Source organism: Eubalaena glacialis, chromosome 4 (assembly GCF_028564815.1).
Source record: "Eubalaena glacialis isolate mEubGla1 chromosome 4, mEubGla1.1.hap2.+ XY, whole genome shotgun sequence".
Classification (NCBI taxonomy): domain Eukaryota; kingdom Metazoa; phylum Chordata; class Mammalia; order Artiodactyla; family Balaenidae; genus Eubalaena; species Eubalaena glacialis.
In genome coordinates, this window is record NC_083719.1 from 8,349,420 (window position 1) to 8,373,417 (window position 23,998).

The following is a 23,998-nucleotide window of genomic DNA, read 5'->3' on the forward strand; positions in this document are numbered from 1 at the left end:
ACTCCCTAACACCATACACAAAAGTAAACTCCAAATAGATTAAAGACCTAAATGTAAGACCAGACACTATAAAACTCTTAGAGGAAAACATAGGCAGAACACTCTATGACATAAATCACAGCAAGATCCTTTTTGACCCATCTCCTAGACAAATGGAAATAAAAACAAAAATAAACAAATGGGACCTAATGAAACATAAAAGATTTTGCACAGCAAAGGAAAACATAAATAAGATGAAAAGACGACCCTCAGAATGGGAGAAAATATTTGTAAATGAAGCAACTGACAAAGGATTAATCTCCAAAATTTACAAGCAGCTCATGCTTGGAAAGGGTGTGGAGAAAAGGGAACCCTCCTGTACTGTTGGTGGGAATGTAAATTGATATAGCCACTATGGAAAACGGTATGGAGGTTCCTTAAAAAAACTAAAAATAGAACTACCATATGACCCAGCAATCCCACTACTGGACATATACCCTGAGAAAACCATAATTCAGAAAGAGACATGTACCACAATGTTCATTGCAGCTCTATTTACAATAGCCAGGACATGGAAGCTACCTAAACGTCTGTCGACAGATGAATGGATAAAGAAGATGAGGCATGTATATACAATGGAATATTACTCAGCCATAAAAAGAAATGAAATTGAGTTATTTGTAGTGAGGTGGTGTGTTATCTGTGTATGCTGTCTGTCATACAGAGTGAAGTAAGTCAGAAAGAGAAAAACAAATACCATATGCTAACGCATATATATGGAATCTTAAAAAAAAAAACAAAAAATGGTACTGACTGATGAACCTAGTGGCAGGGCAGGAATAAAGACGTAGACATAGAGAATGGACTTGAGGACCGGGGGAGGGTAAGGGGAAGCTGGGGGGAAGTGAGAGTAGCATTGACACATATACACTACCAAATGTAAAATAGCTAGTGGGAAGCAGCCGCATAGCACAGGGAGATCAGCTCAGTGCTTTGTGAAGACCTAAAGGGGTGGGATAGGGAGGGTGGGAGAGATGCTCAAGAGGGAGGAGATATGGGGATATATGTATGCATATGGCTGATTCACTTTGTTGTACAACAGAAACTAACACAGTATTGTGAATCAATTATGCTCCAATAAAGATGTATTAAAAAAAGAAAAAACTCTTAGAGGAAAACATAGGTAGAACACACTTTGACATAAATCGCGGCAAGATCTTTTTTGACCCACCTCCTAAAGTAATGAAAATAAAAACAAAAATAAACAAATGGGACCTAATTAAACTTAAAAGCTTTTGCACAGCAAAGGAAACCATAAACAAGGCAAAAAGACAGCCCTCAGAATGGGAAAGAACCGTTTTTAGTTGGCTTTCCTTTACTGTTTATTTTTCTTTGAACACTTCAAAGTTTAAATGACTGACCCGGTGAAATTGCCTGGCTCTGGTTTTGAGGGCCACTGTGACCTACTTATAACCACATATCAGCCTTAACACAGGATTCCAAAAACAAGAAACAACTGCACACAGAGCAAAGAGACGTAGAGGAGAAATCGTAGCCAAAAGTTGATTATACAGGGTTTGTGCGGAGCCCCGTTCTTCCCCGTGGATGTCCCTTCAGGGCAGCATCCTTCCTCTCCCTCAACAATTCTCAGAATGTCTCTGGGCATCGCTTGAGATCCCATGACCCTCTCGAGGGGCCACGAAGTCAAAGCTATATATATCTGTACTAATATTAAGTCAATATTTGGCTTTTTGTACTTCATCCCCTCACTAGACTTTTTTTTTTTAAATAAATTATTTTATTTATTTATTTTTTGGCTGTGTTGAATCTTCATTGCTGAGCGTGGACTTTCTCTAGTTGCGACAAGCGGGGGCTACTCTTCGCTGCGGTGCATGGGCTTCTCATTGTGGTGGCTTCTCTTGTTGCAGAGCACGGGCTCTAGGCATGCAGGCTTCAGTAGTTGTGGCTCACGGGCTCTAGAGCACAGGCTCAGTAGTTGTGGCTCGTGTGCTCTAGAGTACAGGTTCAGTAGCTGTGGCTCGCGGGCTCAGTAGTTATGGCTCACGGGCTCAGTAGTTGGGCTCACGGGCTTAGTTGCTCCGCGGCATGTGGGATCTTCCCAGACCAGGGCTCGAACATGTGTCCCCTGCACTGGCAGGTGGATTCGTAACCACTGCACCACTAGGGAAGTCCCCACCACTAGTCTTTAGTGGAGTTTTAATACAATATCAAAGAAGAATATCTACAATTATCTGGGGTAAAAACAAACAAACAAACAAAAAAAATTAAATACCCCTCCCTTCTCTAACCTCATATCTGGAAAATAACAAATTGCCTGGACTGAGCACAGAAGCAGATGTGAGAAGGCAGCCTTCTTCCATGAATGAGAAATGCAAAAAAGAACATAAAACAATGCTAACCTCTCACCAAATATTTTCTGCTTTGGAGAATACTGTTATTTTTCATAGAAATATATTATTTACATTGTCATGTAATAGATTTATCATTATTGCCTTTAATGAATTATTAAACAAATATTTTAAAAAGTTAATTTCGAATATGGTACGTTTTGATAGATATAACCCATATGAATAAGTTCTTTGGGGCCAAGGGCAGGTGAACTCTGAGTCCCAACCACAGGTATGGGTCCAGAAGGTGACTGCAGAGGGCTCAGCCTACGCCCACTAGCCCCACTAACCCACCAAGTGTACTTCCCTCCATGTGGCTGCTGTTTTTCCAGAATCCTAGAAGCAAATTGGGCAAGAGCCCACAGCCCATGGTGTCCCCGTGGGCTCATCTAGAACGCCAGCATGCACATCCTCCTCCGCAGGTAGAAGCCCAGAGAACAGATATTAGACAAAGGCTCGTGTTCAGCCAGCACTCACCCTTGCAGCTGGACCACTTGTTAAAATATTGAAGAATGTCTGTGCTCCAAGTCTCCAAAGTGCTTCTCCCCCAGAACCCCACGGGCAGAGCCCCACCATATGCCAATGAAAAAGGCAGAACCTGGAGATTCGACGTCACAGCATCCCACCTCACCCTCTCTGGCTTCCCCAGGACCCTCGGGCTGCCTACCCTTATAATCCACCCCACGTTCTGTACTGGTTGTTACATCTGGAATGTCACTGCCCATCAGAATCCGTGTGTTCCCAACACACATCCCCTTCTCTATCCTCTCTCTCAATCCTTCTCCCCACAAGACTCTGACCCAGAAGAGTCAGATTTCAGGGTTTTTCTTCCTCTACTTCATCTCATCTTCCTACTCCAGGCAAACAGGCTCTCGGCCTAGATTTCAAAGCAGAAGGACCATCCTTGTAGACAGGCTGTGGAAGACATACTGATCTGAGTGCGCCCACCTCGGTCTTTGAAATGCTAAATGAATTTTGAATGTGAGGAAGGCTCTAACTGACTCTTCTTCCCACACCACGACCCAACCACCTCATTACTTATTTCTCAAGCTTTGGAGAACTCTTCCCTGCAACAGTACCCAGGCATTGCCGTCTTTTTCTTCCCTTTCTACTCTTTCCTTTCCAATTACATCTTTGATAAGCCAGCAGATCTTAGTCACTATGTATTAGAATCACTGGGGGAACTTCAGAAAATGCTTGTGCCCAGGATGAGCCTCATACATATGCGTCAACCTCAGGGAGAGACCCAGGTATCAGCAGTGGTTAAAACTTCCCAGAGACGCCAATATACAGGTAAGATTAAGAATCAATGGTCTAGGCTAGAAATTCACTGCATATCTTCTTCATGATTTCCCACCCTGGGCACCCCACCACCACTCCATGTCTGGAATTCTAGAACTGCCAGGAAAAAGCACTTTCTCTGCCCATTCTTTCCATTGTAACCCTCCCCTGGCTGGCTGGCTGGGCCAGTGGAAGCAGGCTTGGGGCCAGGTACCAGAGTCTTATGCTCAGGAAGACAGCCCTTCTCCAGAAGGCTAAGGCTCATTTCTATTTCCTTCTTCCTTCACTGATAAGGAGTAAACTGGCCAAGGAGCCCTGCATTCACTTGCCCCATGGTCACTCCCAGGAGTGTGCAGGGCAAACCTGACCATCGACTGTGCTCCAGCCAAGGCCACATGCCCCACGTCAGAATCATCCAGGCAGCTTTTAGAAACTGCTGATGCCTGTACCTCTACCCAGACCGAGCCCATCAGGCTCTCTGGAACGGGGCACGGGGAGCAGTACATTTAAGGCCGCCCAGCTAATCCTTACGTGCAGGCAGAGGCAAGAACTGCTGAGCCTCATGGTCTAGGGAATCTTGGCAAGCCCCATCCTGCCTTCCTCTACTAATATCTGGGTGATGCCTTGGTTGACCTGGTTTTCCTTTTCATGTTTTCTCCTGTCCATCATCTTGTAGGTCATCTGAGCCACCTGTGCTTCTGTCTGTGAGCCTGCCAGTCTGTTCTGCCTCATCCTGAAGCCCCACTAAGACCCCACCTCTGAGCTCCTTAGCACAGATGGGTACTGATCTTAAAATACATGCTGCTAGACAGAGCCCAAGGTTCGTTCAACTGTAGTTTTCCAATTAGACTGGTCAAAGATCCACTTGAAAAAAAGGCTTTATTTTTAAATTAATAAATACATTTTTATTTTTAAAAAAATAATACAAATACAAAAGAAATCTAAACAGCACCCACGTGTGTAACAATGAGATGAGTCTTTTTCCACTCTTGCTCTCCGGCCCCTTCCCAGAGGGAAGAACTTCTAAACAATGCATGTTCATCTTTGTACATCTATCCCCTGAGGGACTTTTCTATTTTGTAAAAACAGAATAGATTCCTAAGACCTGACTATTGCTTAAGACTCTCGGAGGGAGATGGGGGAGGGTTCCCTAAACCTGCACCTTTAAGAGCTGCTCAGGGACCAAGGATCAGACGGGTATGGGAACTGTCCCTGACATACAGCACCTGACACAGCCTGCAGGAGCTTAGGGTGCTTTGATCAAAAGTGATAGGATAGCTCCTAACTGTGGGAAGGGAATGGGAACAGTCATCACATGCACTAAAGTAAGTGTGGGCTGATTTGTAGTCTCCCAAAATTCGTATGTTGAAGTTCCAACCCCCAGTACCCAAAATGTAACTGTATTTTGTGTCAAGGTCTTTAAAGAGGTAATTAAATTAAAATGAGGTCTTTCACGTGGACCCTACTGCAATATGATTGGAGTCCTTATACGAAGAGGAAATTTGGACACGCAAAAAGAAACAACAGAGGAAGGTCCATGTGAGGACATGGTGAGAAGGCGGCCGTCTCAAGCCAAGGAGAGAAGCCTCAGAATAAACCAAACCATTGACACCTTGATCTTGGACTTCCAGCCTCCAGGATTGTGAGAAAATACATCTCTGTTGTTTAAGCCAGCTAATCTGTAATATTTTGTTATGGCAGCCTGAGCTGACTAACACAGGTAAGTTAATTCCACTCTGGTCACCTACAGATATTAAGGCAGGTTAGAAACAGAGTTACTAGACACTGGAGACTCTTACAATGATATCATCAGCCTCAGTGCCAGGGGACATCCTTGTTGGTGAAGCCACTTCCCAGTAGATTTCTTCGTGTGGTTCAGTTATTACATTTTTGGCCAAGAAACAAAGCAAAATGTCCGTATACCGACTTCAGGACAAGAAGAAAGTAGGCAGCTTGATGCATGAGGTTCAACATTTTTCTAAAATTTAAAACACGAATGCCAAAAAGCGGTCCACATAAACAGCTAACATAAATCAGCCATATAATGATCGGGACAGTTCTTGATGAGCAGGAGTGCAGCTGAGGCTAATGAAGAATGTTCCAGTAGTCCGTGACAAGTTCAGCTTGCTCTGCATCTTTAGACCAAAGCCGTTGCTTTCTCGTGCCTAAGCATGATCGACTGCATGGGGGAGACAGGGGAGTGGGTGTAAATGCACAATGGCTCATGCAGAAGAGCTGGGACTGCAAAACCAGTGCCTTCTGCTGGAAAACTAACTCACAAGGAAAGGGAACTTGGTTTCCTCCTTGCTTTGAAAGGGGACCTGGTTTTGATCAATAAGCTATTATAAAGATGATGCACAGTTGCGAGAGAAAATAACTTCTGTTTCAGAGGAAATGGTACAGATGAAGGCACCACTGCCTAGGAAATGTGGCTACTTCCCCGGAAGGCTAAGGATGGTCTCCATTTTTCCTCCAGTTGATACTTTAAAGAGAGGTAGTGTGGTTTTTTCTCAAGAAAGCTGGATTTGCAATTGATGGGTTCCAGTTAACAGTCCACCACTGTGAACATAATATTAGGCAATATATTTAATTTCTTTGAGCTTCCAGACACTCATATATAAAATGGAAATACTGTTTATCCAACAGGGTCGTTGTGAGGCTTGAATAAGCAAAGTGCTCTGTATATTCTAAAATGCTATACAAATGTAAGCCTTTGTTACTTTCAAGTATTCACTTTTTTTGACAGCAAGATCATCTTGAAAGTACTATTTCAGTCTGAAAGGTCCATTAAACTCACACAAATAACCTATTAGAACCTTTAAAAAAAAAGAAAAAATACTTTATAAAAAATTCCTTCTTGAATTAAAAATGCTGCATCTTGGAAAGACTTTTGTTTTTATTAAAACAGTTGGTGAATACAGAATTTCTCACAGATTTGCTATCTTACATCTGGGACTTTTTCATTTCTTTTCAAAACAGAGGTAGAAGTAATAAACTAGAAGCGAGACAGTTTATTTCCGTTGGCAGTCCAGGTGATTCTGGAGGGCAGTGTAAAGTTCTAAAGCAAGCATGTTGACCTCAGCTAACTTCAGGAAGATCCACCTGTGCTCATTTTGTCTGTTAAGCTGCAAACAGCAACTTCCCCAGAAGTTGGAGAGATGCTTGCTTTTTTCAACTGCAATAACTTTCTTGGAATGACAAAGTAGGCAAGTATCTTTGCCTAAAGTCACGTTTTATGAGATCATCCATTCCCATTCTTAGGAGGGTTCATTTTTTACTGAATTAACATTAGGAAGAAGTCATTTGGCTTTATTAAGCATGTTTCTTCCACTTGAGTAGACAAAGCAGTTCAAAATGTGCCAGAAAGATGACAAAAGTAACGAAACCATTTATCTGAAGGGAAAGAAAGATAAAATCACTAGGAGACTGCAGATGAAAGAACCCACGCTCTGTTTTAGATTGATATAGAAACACAACACTAGGAGACAAAACACGGGCAAAGGACATATCTTCAATGTTCTCCCTCTAATTTTAACTTTAATTAATTCTCTGTATTTCATAACAATGTATTTTCTAATTACACGGGGTCTCGCTTCAGAATTCTAAGTAGGACTATTACTGTTCATAAGTCATCCTTGTGTTTCTAATGACTCAGTTTTAAACAATTAATATATATCTCATCTTAGGTTAATTAAATAGGCTAATTTTCCTTGCCTAACAATTGTTCATAATAATCTGATATTTTTTAAACTCCAAAATAACCATCTGGAAAATATACATCCTCAACTTAAGTTTGTATCTGTATTAGCGCTCTGCAGATAAACAGAACCAGTAGGAGGTATATTGATATATATACAAGGAGACTTATAACAGGACTTGGCTCATGCAAATATGAAGGGCGAGCAGACCCACAGTCTGTCACGTGCAAGCTAGAGAACTAGGAAATCAGGTGGCATAATTCAGCCCAGAGGTCTGAGAACTAGGGGGGCCATCAGTGTAAGTCCTGGGGTCTGAAGGCTTGAGCATCAGGAACCACAGTGTCTGAGAGCAGGAAAAGAAGAACATCTCAGCTCAAGAAGAGAGACAGAATTTACCTCTCCTTTCCGTTTGTTTGGACTTTCAACAGAGTGGGTAGTGCCCACTAGCGAAGGTAATCTTCCTCAGTTTACTGATTCAAATTCAAATCTCTTCCAGAAACAACTGTACAGACACACCCGTAAATAGTGTTTCACCAGCTCTCTGGCGACTTCTTAGCCCAGTGTGGTTGACACATAAAATGAACCATCACAGTATCCTATTATTACCAGGGGAAAAATGTGAAAGTAGATTACTGAGTAAGACATTTCAGTTCCCAGGCACAGAGGGATCTGAATTTCAAAGTACCTCCCATCTTGTGGCACAATAATCTTATTCTCAGCTCTTGGCTCTGGGATAAGAGGGAATTCTTTAAGCAAGCAGAGCAAGGCAGAAACAGCTTGCGTGTGTGGTTTTGACAACCCTACTAAGGTAAGCTTGCTCTTGCCAGTAGATGTTGGTGGTGTCCAGAGATGAGAAAGGGCAAGAGGGCCCCTTCCATACAGCCTTACTACCACCAAAGGGCACATCACCATGAAAGTAGGTTTCAGACACAATTCTGCCACACATGTTTCTTGGCAAGCACACACGTTTCATGTTTCTTGGTAAGCTGGCATGAAACAGTCTGTTCCTGGAAGCTTGATGGAGTCCCATCTCTCTGTCACTTCAGCACTCCTGGAGTACCTTGTGTGATCTGGACACAGAATTCTCAATTAAGAGACCAGAATGAAAATGCAGCAGAGCCCTAGGTCAAGGGCAACACTCCAAAGGAGCACACAGAGCCTGCTGGACCCCCAGATTCATGCACCCTGTCCATGGGAGGGCAGAAGGACCTGGGCAGGTTTTAACCAACACACATATGCCAATTATTATGTGCATCTCTCACTTCCCTCAAAAAGAATTACCTCCAATGGTCCTTACATGAATTAACCAATCTCTAGTGCAGAGATTTGTGGATGAGGATAGTTGAGGATTTGGGGCAGAGGACACTCAACTGTGTACTCATGTTCAGCATTTTTAAAATGCTAAGTGTGCCTGTCAGTGGAGTGTGCATTCCTCTTCAGGACACTATAAATGCTAACTAACCATCCCCAGGAGAGAGAGTAAAACTAACTAGCTCACACATATAAATATTTTATACTGTCTATGCTAAAGCTTTTTCTGGAAAATCATTTGTGTGTGACCATGGCACTCAGAGTGATGACCAACAGAAGAGTGCAGAGGCACTGGTGTGACCAATCTCTTAATTTCTCTGGCCCACTCCCTTTCACACGGCCCAGGTTTTCTAAACTAGAGCACGAGGAGGGATTTTCCCCCCCAGTTTGAACATAAGACAAAAAAAAAAAAAAAATAGCTAGAGATGAAAATTTTAAAGAAGCAGAACTCTAACAAAAGATGAAAACTGGGGTCTGAGTAAATAGACATAGAATGCAATGTGCATTGTAAGTGATTTCTTCTGATAAATGTTCTAGAAAAGATTCACATTGTTGCCTTATAATCTTACAGTGCTTTTATTTGAGCAGTAATCAAAGTTGAGATGTGCCCAGGGAGCCCAGGTGGTCAGAACACCTTGGGAAGGTGGTCTGCAGCCCAGAGTCCAGTTCCCTAATAGGTTAATGGATTTCACTCTGTTCAATTTCAAATGCAACACCTCATCCAAGAATGCCTGAACACACAGCCCACCCCTGGCAGAATACAGCTGACTTACACAAGACCAAGACATGTGTTTCATTCTGTATAAGTTATCACTCTATGTTTTAAGATACACTTGCTCAAAGGGATTTAATTTGTGTCAGAAAGAACAATGCCATCTGTGCTCAGCCGCAACAGAACAGTTTATCAGGGACAGAGCCTGTTTGAGGCGTGTGTCACTGAAACTCAGTCTTCCCCCTTGGAGGGCAGGATAGGTGGACTCAGATTTACTGCTGCTTTGCTTTGTACCACTTACTCATTCATCAAATATTTACTGAGAGCCTCCCCCATAGATCACGGAGGTGGACCCTGAGAACACTACAAGGAAAGATAGGACTGGCATGGTTCCAGCTCTCAAGGAGCTTTGATTCTGAACTTGATTTAAAAATCAGAACAAACGGCTGTGAAAGGTAGTGACTGACTCAGTAGAAATGAATGTCTCAGTCCAGAAATGATACAGTGCCAAAACAGGAGACTGTATAAGAAAAACTCCTATGTTTGTCCTTTACTCCCACTTCTGACACCTGGTGTGTGGGGTTTTCCACACATTGACCAGCTCTCCAACACAAGCTGGGTATCCTACCATTCAATTCAATTCTGACACGAACCAGAGTTGGCGCAGACCACACAGGTTAAGGGTTCAGTCCCACGAGACTGCCCTCCACTTCAGACGCCAATGGCAAGTAGTGGGTCCCCAGGTTACCCACACCTCTATCCAACTTGGCTACAAATCAGAGGTTCTCACAGTGCCTTCCTTGAATTAAATCATTTGCTAGAACAGCTCACAAAACTCAGGGAAACACTTACTTGTGTTTACCACTTTATTATGTAATAAAGACTATGATAAAGGATACAACTGAACAGCCAGAGGAAGAGATCCATAGGTCTGGGAGAGTCCTGAGGGCAGGAGTTTCTGTCCCCATGGAGCTGGGGTGCATCCAGTATGTGGATGGGTTCACCAACCTGGCATGACCAATTATTAACTCCATTTCCAGCCGTTCTCCCCACTTGGAGAATGAAGAGAAGAGTTTAAAGTTCCAAGCTTCTAATCATGGCTTGGTCTCTCTGGTGACTGACCCCCATCCAAGAGCCCACCAAGTGTCACCTAATTAGAACAGAAGCGTTCCATCACCCAGCATATTTCAAGGAATTTAGGAGCTCAGTGTCAGACGCTCCTATCACTCAGGAAATTACAAAGGTCTTAGGAGCTCTGCAGCAGGAACCAGGATCAAAGACTAAATATTAGAACAAAAGATTTTCCTAGCATCTCTATTTACAAGGGTTTTAGGAGCTCTATGCCAAGAACCAGGGGCACAGACAAATACATATATATTTCTTACTATTTCACAGAGACACTGGAAATTGAAGAGGTCAAAAAATAGAAGTAAAACAAGCTTCTTAAAGAAGCTAGTTCTGGTAGGACTTGAAGCAGGCACAGAATTTGTTTGGGTAGAGAAGAGAGTGTCCACTTAAATAAAGAAAGGGTGCAGGCAAAGAGACAGTCATAGAAAGGGACATTTGGTCTTCTGGAAAACAATATTGCCAGAGGTGAAGATAGGTGCCAATAAATAATGAGAAAAAATTATTGACAAGACTGTCATCTGAACACAGAAGGTCTAGAATATTGGGTGAAGTTTATACTTTGTCCCATATGAGGGGGGCGGGGGGATTGAAAGCTTTTAGAAAAGGAGTGTACATGATAATGAGGTATTTTAGAGAATAAACTTTCCTGTAGTAACAATGCTTTGGAAGAGAGAAAGACAGAAGGCAAGACAACCTGTGGGAAAACAACTTCAATTATGTAAGCATGAAGTGATGTGGGTCTAGACCAGAGTGGGGCAGTGAGACTGGACATCAAATTGTTCTGTTCATTTTCCATAGGGGGAAAAAAGCACAACTGCCCTAGAAGAATTGTTTTGGCAGGTGCCCCATATAATAGATTGTCCTTCACTTATTTCACCCATGGTTTTTTTGCTTTAACTGACCAGCGAATAATTGCTCCAGCGCCAGCCTATTTATCATTCTCCCAAGTCCAGCCCAGCAGACCTGAACAGCATGAAAGGATTCAGAACTGGTGGGCTCACTGGACTGCAAGATCACATTCTTGTTGATCTTCCATTACTATTTGATGTGTCTTCTGTCTCCCAGATATCACCAGCAAGGTGTGCCAAGAGAGCACAGATGACACCTGGGGCCAAGTCAGGATTTTACCCCCAACATAGTTGTATAGCTCTTAAACTTGGTGTGTCATTGAATACCATGCTCTACCATTTAGCCTTACCAAGGATCTGTGAAGTTGTAAAGTCTTTATTATAAACTTAAAAAATTATTACTGAATGCTACCTATGCATATATGCACTGAATGTAGCAACTGCTCTCCTGAGGGTAGGTACTACATATGTAACTGTGCTTTTGTGTTCTTCCCCAAATCCAAAAGCATAGCTGCCTTATCCCGCATCCTAGAAACAGGAACCCTAACTAGCACACAGTGCCTCAAAGTTACCCCAGCTATGGCTGTCACTGGGCTGTCCAGCAACAAATGAGATTCTTTTTATAAAATTTCAACTTCTGGTTTCCAGTCCAGCATGTAATGAGCTTGGAAGTCACCACTTCATCCTAACAACAAGTAAAAAGCTGAACAAGCTGAAAAATCAACCACACCTTGACAAATTTAAAAGAGTAGAAATCATATAATGCCTGCTCTCAGACCACAGTAGAATTAAACTAGAAATAAATAATAGAAAGATAGCTGGAAAATCCCAAAAAACCTTGGCAATTAAACAACATATTTCTAAATAGCACATGGGTCAAAGGAGAAGTCTCAAGAGATATTTTAAAATATTTTGAACTAAATGAAAATAAAAATACAACTTAGCAAAATCTGTGGGATGCAGTGAAATCAGTGCTTAGAGGGAAATTTGTAACATTGAAAGTATACATTAGAAAAGAAGAAAGATCTAAAATCAAAAATCTAAGCTTCCAACTTAGGAAACCAGAAAAAGAGGAGCAAAGTAAATCTAAAGTAAGCAAAAGAAAAGAAATAATAAAAATTGCAGCAGAAATCAATGAACTTGAAAACAGGAAATCAACAGACAAAACCAATGAAGCCAAAAGCTGGTTCTTTGAAAATATCAATAAAATTGATAAGTTTCTAGCCAAGCTAACTAAGAAAACAACAGAGAAGACACAAATTACCAGTACCAAAAACGAAAGAGGGGACATAACTACAGGTTGCATAGGCATTAAAAGGATACCAAAGGAATACTATGAAAAACTCTATGCCCACAAATTTTATAACCTACATGAAATGGGCCAATTTCTTGAAAGATACAATCTTCCAAAACTCACACAAGAAATAGATAATCTAAATAAGCCAATATCTATTAAAGAAACTAAATCAATAATTTATGATCTTCTAAACAGAAAGCACTAGGTTCACTGGTGAATTCTACCAAATATTGAAGGAAAACCTATACCAATTCTCTACAGTCTCTTTCAGAAGACAGAAGAGGAGGAAATACTTCCTATCCATTCTATGAAGCTACCACTACCCTAACACCAAAACCAGACAAAGATGCTATAAGAAAAGAAAACTAGAGATAGTATCTTTCATGAACATAGATGCAAAAATTCTTAACAGTATATTAGCAAATCAAATCCAACAATGTATAAAAAGAATTATACACCATGACAAAGTGGGATTTATCCCAGGTATACCATACTGGTTCAACATTTGAAAATCAATTGATGTAATCCATCATATCAACAGGGTAAAAAAAAGTCATATGATTTTATTAATAGATGCAGAAAAAGCATATGAAAAAATCCAACACTCATTCATGATAAAAATTCTCAACAAACTGGGAATCGAGGAGAAATTCCTCAATTGCATAAAGAGCATCGCTCAAAATCCTACATTAATATCATATCATACTAACAGTGACTACCAAGTGATACTAAGTTAATATCATACTTAACAGTGAGAAATTAGAAGCTTTGTCACTACAATCATGAATAAGGTGAGGATGTACCCTCTCACCACCCCTTTTCAACCTCATACTGCTAGTACTAGGTAATGCAATAAGACAAAAAAAGGGGGGGAAAGGTATATAAATTGGGAAAGAAGAAAGACATAAAACTGTCTTTGTTTGAAGATGACATAACTGTCTATGTAGAAAACAAAAAGAATTGACAAAAAACTTCTGAAATTAATAAGTGATTATAGCAAGTTTTCAGGATACAAGATTAATACTAGAAAGTCAATCACTTTCTTATATACCAGCAATGAATAAATAAAATTTGAAATAAAAAACACAATATCATTTATAGTAGAACCCCCCAAAATGAAATACTTAGATATAAATCTAATAAAATATGTACAAGATCTATGTGAGGAAAACTATAAAACTCGGATAAAAAGAAATCTATGAAGAACAAAATAAATGAGGATATTTTCCATGTTCATGGATAGGAAGACTCAATATTGTCAAGATGTCGGTTTTTCCCAAATTGATCTATAGATTCAGAATCCCAGCAACTTATTTCATGGATTATTGACAAACTTATTCTAGAGTTTCCATGGAGAGTCAGAAAACCCAGAGTAGTCAACACAATATTGACAAAGAACGAGGTCAGAGGAGTAACAGTTCTGAACTTCAAGACTTAATACAAAGCTACAATAATCAAGACAGTGTGGTACTAGTGAAAGAACAGACAAATAGATCAATGGAGAGAATAGAAAACTCAGAAATAGACTCACATAAATATGGCCAACTGATCTTTGGCAAAGGAACAAAGGCAATACAATGCAGCAAAGATAGTCTTTTCAACAAATGGCACTAGAACAACTGGACATCCACATGCAAAAAAAGAAAAAGAATCTGGACGCAGACCTTATAATCTTCACAAAAATTAACTCAGAATGGATCATAGACCTAAATGTAAAACACAAAACTATAAAACTCCTAGAAGATAACGTAAGGCAAAATATAGATGACCTTGGACACAGTGATGACGTTTTAGATACAACACCAAAGGGACAATCCATGAAAGAATGAATTGAGAACCTGGACTTCATTAAAATTTATAACTTCTATTCTGTGAAAGCCACAGTCAAGAGACTGAGAAGACAAGCCACAGGCTGGATGAAAATTTTACAGAAGACATATCTGATAAAGGATGGTTATCCAAAATATGCAAAAAGAAAAAAAAAAAGCCTCGATAAGAAATAAGAAAAAAAAAGCCTCAATAAGAAAAAAACTGGTTTAAAAATGGGCAAAAGACCTGAACACACACCTCACCAAAGAAGATATACAGATTGCAAACAAACATATGAAAGAAAATTCCACATCATATCTCATTAAGAAACTGAAAATTAAAACAACAATGAGATGCAACTACCATCTATTAAAGTGGTCAAAATCCAGAATACTGACAATACCAAATGCTGACAAGGACATAGAGCAACAAGAACTCTCATTTACTGCTGGTAGGAATGCAAAATGGTACAGCCACTTTGGAAGACAGTTTGGCAGTTCCTTACAAAACTAAACATACTTTTATCATACAATATGTCAATCATTTCTTGGTATTTACCCAAACGAGCTGAAAACTTATGTCCACACAGAAAAACTGCACTTGGATGTATACAACATCTCTATTCATAATTGCCAAACTTGGAAGCAATAGGAGCAAAGGTGCCTTCAGCAGGTGATTGTTACATAAACTGTGATACATCCAGACAATAGAATATTATTCAGTGATAAAGAGAAATGAGTTATCAAGCCAGGAAAAGACATGTAGTAACCTTAAATGCATATTACTAAGTGAAAGAAGCCTATTTGAAAAGGTTACAAACTATATGATTCCAACGGAATGATGTTCTGGAAAAAAGCAATACTATGGAGACAGTAAAAATATTAGTGGTTGCAAGGAGTTGGCAGGGAGAGAGGGATGAATAGATAGAGTGCAGAGGATTTTTTTAGGGTGGTGAAAATACACTGTATGATATTATAATGGTAAATACAGGTCACTATACATTTGTCAGAACTATAGACTATAAAATACCAAGAGTGAACCTTAATGTAAATTATGGATTTTGGATGATAGTGATGTGTCATCGTAGGTTCAATTGTAACAAAAGTATCACTCTGGTGTGAAATGTTGATGGTAAAGAAGGCTGTGCATTTGTGGCATCATGGGGTATAAGAGAAATCTCTGTGTTTTCTGCTCTATTTTGCTGTGAACCTAAAACTGCTCTGAAACATAAAGTCTATTTTAAAGGGAAAAAATGGAATTGAGACACAGAGTGAAGTTAGAGCCAGCAGCAGGGGCCTGAGCTAATGGGTGAGAGTTGTTAGTACTAAGCAACCATATAGAGCTAGGTACAAGACAAAAAATATTGGAAGATGAAAACAGAGATTGCAGCACAACAAATCACAACAAATTTAGTGGCTTAAAACAACCCACATTTATTGCCTCACACAAGGACGTGCACATGAGGAGTCAGGGATCATAGGGACCACAGTAGCCCCTAGCCACCAGACAGATCATGACAGACGGAATCGGAGAAGAGAGAAACATGAAGCCCTGAGGGATGAGAGTGAATCAACCTCTGCTTCTGATTCTCCATTCCCCCCCAGTTTCAGCCAGCCCCAGGGGTATTTCCTGCCTTGGATTTCATGAGATTATCCCTAGACTTTCAGTAAAACAAACAAAAGCCCAGCACCATTCTTTCAGATACACCAGGGCAGATTTCTGCTTCTTAGAACCTAAAGAGTCATAGCTAGGATGGATTGGAATCTTCTTCTTGTATCGTATGGCAAATGGTTGGGAAGGCATACAGATTTAGCCTTGAATCTTGATCCCACAACTTATAAATGAGGTGAACTTGAGCATTCATGTAGAGTAAGCCTCAGGGTTTTTGGGGTCTTTTTTCCTGTAAAATTAGAATTAAATATCTACCCTGCAGTAGATACTTTTTTCAAATGACATGTGCTATAAAAGAATAGTTTCTTATTTCATCCCATTCTTCTTTCATTAATTTTTTTTCTGATTTTCTTCCTTTCTTTCTTCCCTCCCACATAATATTGTATTACTGGTAGTTTTCTAAGGCTGCCATAACAAAGTGTATACCACAAACTGGGTGGCTTAAACAACAGAAATTTATTGTCACAAAGTTCTGGAGGCTGAAGTCTGACATCAAGGTGTTGGCAGGGTTTATTCCTTCTGAGGCTGTGAGGGAGAATCGGTTCCAGGCTCCTCTCCTTGGCTTGTCTTCAGGTTCATACGGCCATTCAGACAGCTGTCTTCATGTTCACATAGGCTTCTCCTTGTGTCTCCATGTCCAAATTTCCCTTTTAATAAGGACACCAGTCATATTGGATTAGGGCCCATCGTAATGACCTCTCCTTAACAAATTACATCTTCAATGAACTTATTTCCAAATCAGGTCACATTCTAAGGTGCTGGATATTAGGACTGTAACAAATGAATTTTTCAATTCATTGACAACCATGACACAATTCAATCCTTAACAAATGTATGAAACACAGAACATGTTAGACTATTCTCCTAATTCATCTATTCAGTTCTGCAAATGTTTGTGTCTCACCTAACTTCTACATCTAAACACATGGCTATAGGTATTTTCTCTAAGCATCTCCATTCTGCAGATGAAAAAACTAAGAATAAGAGAGCATGTGAAAGATCTTCACATGGAGGGAAGTGGAAGAGATCCAGAAGGCATGTGAGATGTATACAGGAGCTTGTGGAGTCCCTTTTATCTGGTCACTTTTCAGGAGGATAAGCAGTGAACTCTCACATCTTTGACAGAATGTCTTAGGATTCTTGTAGTTGCACACAGGAGGATATATTGTATCAGACATTATTCTTCCAAGCTACTGAACCCCAGGTGAGGGGATTTAGGAGGCAGGCTGGGAAGGTAAGTTGGGGGAGGGAGCTGCTGTGGTCTCCATATCACTAGAAAATGCCCTAGCCAGTTACATAGTAGTCCTATGATCCTAAATTGGCTCAGACTTTGGTTTGGGTTCAGGAGCTGGGTGAGGACTTTCCTATGGTTCCATCCTAGTATTTCATCCTTTGCTCAAAGACCAGGAAAGCAGCACAGGATAAGGACCAAAACATAGGGGCTTAATGTGAGAAAGCCTGGACGAAGACCAGTGATGAAGAGCAATGATGGGGAAGAGTCAGTGTCCCCTGAGACCAAACTACAGGAGACTGATCCTCAGCGTTGGAGAGGATCATTACATCCATCCATGACTTCTTATTTTTCTTTGGTTTTGCATTTTAGAAAATATATCCTTTAGTTTAGATGACTTGGTGTGGGCTGAGATTGCATTGTAATTTTCATTCGCCAACATAATTCTGTTTCCTTATCCCAGTTGGAGAATCAAATAGCATATTAATATAATACATTACACTAGCTTTCACCGAGAGCATGCAGTAAAAGCTATTTTCCAACCTTTTCAGCCTGAGCTCAAATGAAGTTAATCAAATTTAATTTCATTAACAAAAGTTGGTCTATGGACCAATAGTTATTTGGGAATGGGGTTGGGGGCAAAAGTTTGAAGGACAATTTAAAGGTCAGTTTGATTTAAGATGAGTTCAAGTTTAGCAATGCAATTTCACTGCATTTACTATACATCTCTGTGATGAATGCAAGGCAGGAAAACCAACCCTTATATTTTCTATCTATAATTAATGAGTGGCTTCTAGCAGGGTTGGGGAGAGGAGAGAATTGTGATTACAGAAGACCAACTCAATTGAACAGCGTCAAATCTTCTAGAGGCCAATTTAAACCAGCTTTGGTGTCAGCTTTCTCACTTTTGTATTATGAGGTTTTACAGTGTTTTTTTTTTAAAGTCATGATTGGATGAAACATGATTAGAAAGGAGATAGAAGAGACTAATGATAAGACGATGGTTTTAAATTATTAAAGCCAATTACAGGACATAAATGCACCAGTCACAGTACTGTGGGGTTTCTAAGGAAGTGGTGGGGGATAGGGTGTACTTAGCACTTCTCTGGCTCTCCAGAGCAAGATCTCCCCCAATGGTCACTGCCCATAGACCAAGTCGACCCCAATGGAGCAGCCATAGTGGGAAATTCCAAGAAGCCTTAGCCTCCCTGGACATCCAGAATTTGATATCTCCTTCCATCAGATGAAGCCCAAGATCTGGGGTTTGCTGACTCCCAGGCCTCTCTCTCCCTCCTCCCTGTCACTTGAGAGTGGCCTCCAGGAGAACTCCGGGATCTTTGATTCCATCCACACTAGGCGGGGAAAGTGCCATGTTGCATGGGAAGTGGGAATACTGCATGTCTCCCATCCTTACCATGACACGCCCCCCTTCCTGAATCTAGCTCACCTGGAGACCATGCCTAGCCTCCTGGCAAAAAGAGTCCTGTTCCTGCACCTCACCCACTGACGAGGGCCTTATTTGGAAAGCACAGACTGGTGGCACTACAATCCAGCCTGACCAAGCAGTGCCCACCACACTGACTTTGCTAACTGGCCGGCAGTGCCTCCCAGGATGGATACCACTGCTCCCTGTGACCCACATCTCCCCCATTCCTGATCTCCCCTTCACAGTGGATATCACACAGCCTGCTTAACCCAGTCCTTTAATAAGAGAATCCAAACATAGCACAGTTTATTTCATTGAGGATATGTTGTTTTCAGCACCTTGGCCTGTGGCGGTCAACCCTGACTATGCACCTGAAAGTGTCGGGTTTTTTTAATGCTAATGCCTAGGCCTCACCTCCTGAAGATTATGAGCTAATTGGTCTTCATGAGGCCCAAGCATTGGCATTTTTGCTGTGAAACACAGCCAGGGGTAAGAACGTGAGTAGTGAGTTGAGTTCAACTTCAAACCCTCTGGTCACCACACAGCTCCCATGTTAGAAGGACACCTTTCAGCACCCCTCCGGTTTGTGTCCACTGGGTCTCTTGCTCCTAAAGGATGAGCTTACATGCTAAGGATGCTTCCCACCTGTTCCCCACACCAGCTCACCAAGGTGAAGCAACGTGATTGTGGGGAGGAAAAATTACAAAGAATGAAGCCATGATGGTGCTCCTTATTGAAATGTCTGACGAGATTACTGAAACCATTAGAGTGACCGAACTAATGTTTCGGGTCATGCCTTACGCCAGGAGGACTGCAGTAAGAAATTCATGAAGCTTGAAAGGGGTCTTGTCAGACCCTTTTTTCTGTGGCTATTCTGCACAGAGGAAGAGAAACCTCTTTGCTGACTTCCAAAGGAAGACTCCACAAATAATTCATCTAACTGGCTGCACAGCAGAGAATCGCTGCTTCCTAGAAATTCCTTCACTTGAATCCCTCTCCAGAGGCTGCAGGGCTAGTTTCCTGCTGAAAGAGAAAAGGGGAGCCCTAAAGTCCAGTCACTAATATCAAACGGCAATACACCTTCAGTTAGATGAAAGAGTGCCTTACTTCACTTTTGTCATATTAATAAAACATTGACATATTAAAATGTTTGCCCCACTGCAATGCAGCATTTCATGGCTTTATGTTAGGAAATTGCATCAGCCAATACAATATATGATATTGTAAGTAACACCCAGAAACACCAAAAAAATAAAGCAAAGAAAAAACAAAGAAATAATAGTCCAGCCAAAGACCGCAGACCTCTCAAATATTTTCTACTAGTGTCATCCACTTCAAATCAAAGATTTACTCAAAGGATGAAAGACTAAAATGATGAAAACACAGAAAGGTGCTACCTGTAACCAAATGTTATGAACTTTCTGAGAAGTAATCATGTAATCATATAACAACCAATAAATCATGCACCTCTTTCTTGTTTGAACATATATATGGACTATGGTGGAAATAAAATTTATAAACTTGAAAAAAATTGATATGACCTTGATTAAAATTTTTAAAAAACCCTCCAATGTTGGTTTCCTGGTTTTGATATTGTACTAGAGTTGTGTGAGATGTTATCATTAAGAGAAACTAGGACCTCCCTGTACATTTTTTTAAACTTCTTGTGAACCTATAATTATTCCAAAACAAAAATTTAAAGAATAAAACACTCTACCCACAAAGGAAATGAAGTGGGACCTTGGAAGGAAAGAAGCTTGTGATCTACAGAAGATCATCATCAGTAATAATAGTAGTGGTAATAGTCATCACAGTAGTACTGGTAGTCATCTTGGTAGTAGTAGTAATAGTAGTAATTGTGCTAGTAGCAGTAATTTTGGTAGTAGTGGTAGTAACAGTAGCAATAGTAGTAGTAGTAGTAGTAGACAGGAAGCATTTACATTCCGTGACCATTGGGGCACAGTGAAGAAAAGTAAAGGGGAAACATCTTATTTACATTTAAATCTATGTAAGATCAGTCTCGTTATATTTACTGAGAGAAAGCAAGAAAATTCTCAAAATAATTCAATTCCAAACTGTATATTTCTCACTTAACTTCCCAGGAATGCAATCTTTAATTCAAAAGCATGTGAAGAGCTCAAAGCATGTGAAATAATGCATTGTTCCTTAAATCTACAGAATATGTTTATTATAGGATATGTAATTTGTTTGTTTAACATACAAATTAAATCCTCAGCCTTGTACTAATTGCTCTACACTATATAAGTTGTGGGTTCTTCTAGTATTTAGAAAACACCAGACCCTCTGGGACTTACTTATCTTTCTCCTTACAGGCCAGCTTAAAGATAAATAGTTATTCCAGCAGATTCAAGACCAAACACAATTCAAAGTTTGCTTCTTTGTGAAGTGTCTCCCACTATCAATCCAAATGAGAAATAGGGTGATGGGGCTGGAGAGGGAATATGGCAAAGATCCTGGAGATGTTTAGGATGTAAAGCACCTACTATATGCAGGTGCCACTCTAGACACAGGAGACTCAACAGTGAACAAGACAGTCATGGTCTTCCCTGTTCTCAAAAAAGAATAACCATAAGCACAAAATCCAACAAACAAGACCATTTCAAGTAGGGTTTAAAACTACGAAGAAAATAAAACCCAGAAGATGTGATAGAGAACAGTGGTTTTCAGAGGCCCTGGGTCAGGGGAGGTCCCTCTACTGGGTGACACTTGAGCTGAGACCCAAAAAATAAGCAGGCCAAGGGGAAGAAACGAATTTCCTGTAATAGGGAAATCAAAGGGCTTAAAGGGAAAAATCCATTTGGTCTTTGTGACAAACAGAAATGGCTGAAAGGACAATAGTTGGTAAAATCAGAGAGGAAACTTAGGGCCAGATTATTCAATCTGAATTATTAAATTTGGATGGATTGGAGATGGAAAAATGGGGAGGGGCTGTAGTGAGAATTGTTTCTAGATTTCTGTTTTGTTCACTAGGTGGAGAGAACTTCACCAGCTGAGGCCAGGGAAGAAGGGCTGGTAGAGGACTTGTCCAGTACAGGGTGCTGTGGAACACCTTCTAGTCTCAGGTTCTGGCTTGTGAGCCAGGGTAGCCCAGGGTCTCAGTTGTCCAGACCCCCCACTGCAGCACCCTCTCTAAGGCCTGGGCCCTCCCCCAGGGCACTGCCTGGGGACAGGTGCAGCCTCCTCTCCTCTCAGGGCCCACAAACGCCTGTCCAGCCTCTACCCTTCTTCTCCCCTGAGCCCGGGAGTGGATCACCTCCAACTCTTCTGCTGGTGCCTGTACTTGTTCCCATTGCTGCTGTAACAAACTGCCACAAACACAGTGGCTTAAGACAACACAATGTATTTTCTTGTAGTTCTGGAGGTCAAAAGTCCAAAATGCACCCAAATGGGCTAAAAATCAAGGTGACGACAGGGTTGCCTTCCTTCCAGAGGCTCCAAGGGAAACTCTTACTTTGCCTTTACCATCTTCTAGGGGCTGCCTACCTTCCCACTCAGTGCTGGCTCCCATTCGATGAAAGACCAGGAGCTGGGCACTAAAGCAGCACAACTGTATACATGCCTCCCCTGGAATCTGGGCCAGATCCCCAGCACAGAAACCACTTCTGGGGAAGGGATGAGAGTCATTATTTAAGAATAAGAGCAGCCAGGGACTTCCCTGGCGGTCCAGTGGTTAAGACTCCTTGCTTCCACGACAGGGGACGCGGGTTCGATTGCTGCTCTGGGAACTAAGATCCTGCATGCCGTGCAGCATGGCCAAAAAAAAAAAAAGAATAGGAGTAGCCTAAGGGCCTGCCTGGACCGCGCTGTGCTGGTGGACACATTCTCCTGGGAATTCTCAGATAGATCGTTACTGTTGCCGCTGCCTGGGAACATGCGTCTCTTGGGTATAGGCTGTACCTCCTCTACCACCTTGAGTGCTCTGCACACCCACCATCTTTCACAGGTGAGCCCCTCAGAGGAAGAGGTAAATGGGCATCATGTGAAGGACAGGACCACCAGCCCAAATGTGCCTCCGATACCACGTGGCATGCTAACGGGCTCCACCATATCCCTCTCTCTCCATGACCCCCATTTCTGGTCTTCTAGACTCTTCCCAGACCTTCTGCTCACAACTCCCCACCTTCCACCTCCCTCCATCGAAAGTCCAAAAGGGGAATTGCCTCTTACTCAGGTTGTGATGAATAATATGTCAATCATAATGCGTTTCAGTCATAAGGAGAATAGCTCTAGAGAGTCCCCAGGGAGGGTGAGTGGGCGATGAGAAAGCATACTCTTGCAACTTAGATGACCTACTTTTTTTTAAATAAAAGTTGTCAATGAGAAAATGGGTCTTCTTCTGAGCTACTAAACTGTTAACATCTGTGCATACGTAAAGAGACACAGATTCCCAATCTTTCATCCCTCACATCTGTAAAATGCTTTGGAGTTTACAGTTTATTCTAAATCCGTCCCCACCCATAGGGACGGCACCAAGGTTTACCCTTAAAACACCCTATTTGCAGCAGCTGAGTAGGAGGACCTTGGGGGCCTGAAGCCTGGTAGGATGGCAGGGCTCTGTCACAGGAAAACTGTCACACATGTGTCACAGAGCCTTCCCTGCATGGTGTGCAGGAATTGCCCAGAAGGACAGAGAGCTGAGACTTTCCCAGGTCTACACTATCCACTGTGTAAACTGTTCTCGACTGCTTTCTGTAGATGGCAAATTTGGTTTAAGACTTGTTTTCACTACGAACCAGTAGGGAAGTTTGGGAGGCATAACCACCTCTCACTGTTGACCAGACACCATTACCTGGTGAAGAGCACTTCAGAGCTGGGAATGGTGCAGCTGGCTCAAGGCAGTTCTCAGCAGTGAGAGGGAAGGCCCATGGTGTGCCCAGTCAGGGGCACCGAGATGGATCTCAGAACCAACCACCCTTTTCAAAGTGGGCTCCCCTCCTGTAGTCAATGGTCACATGACCTCGCTGAGCTGGGTAAGACCAGCAGTACAACCTGAATAAGCACCGAAGCCACAGTTTCCAAGAGGAGCCAGTAGAAATCTAGCTGCCACACACCGTGGAGGGCCCAGGAATGCACTGCCCATGGAGGATCCCATAGCCGATCCTTGGTCTCCAGGCCCTGGGCTCTCTTACTTGGGTGAAAGTCCTGGACAAAGACCATTGCTAAAGGCAGTGCACATCT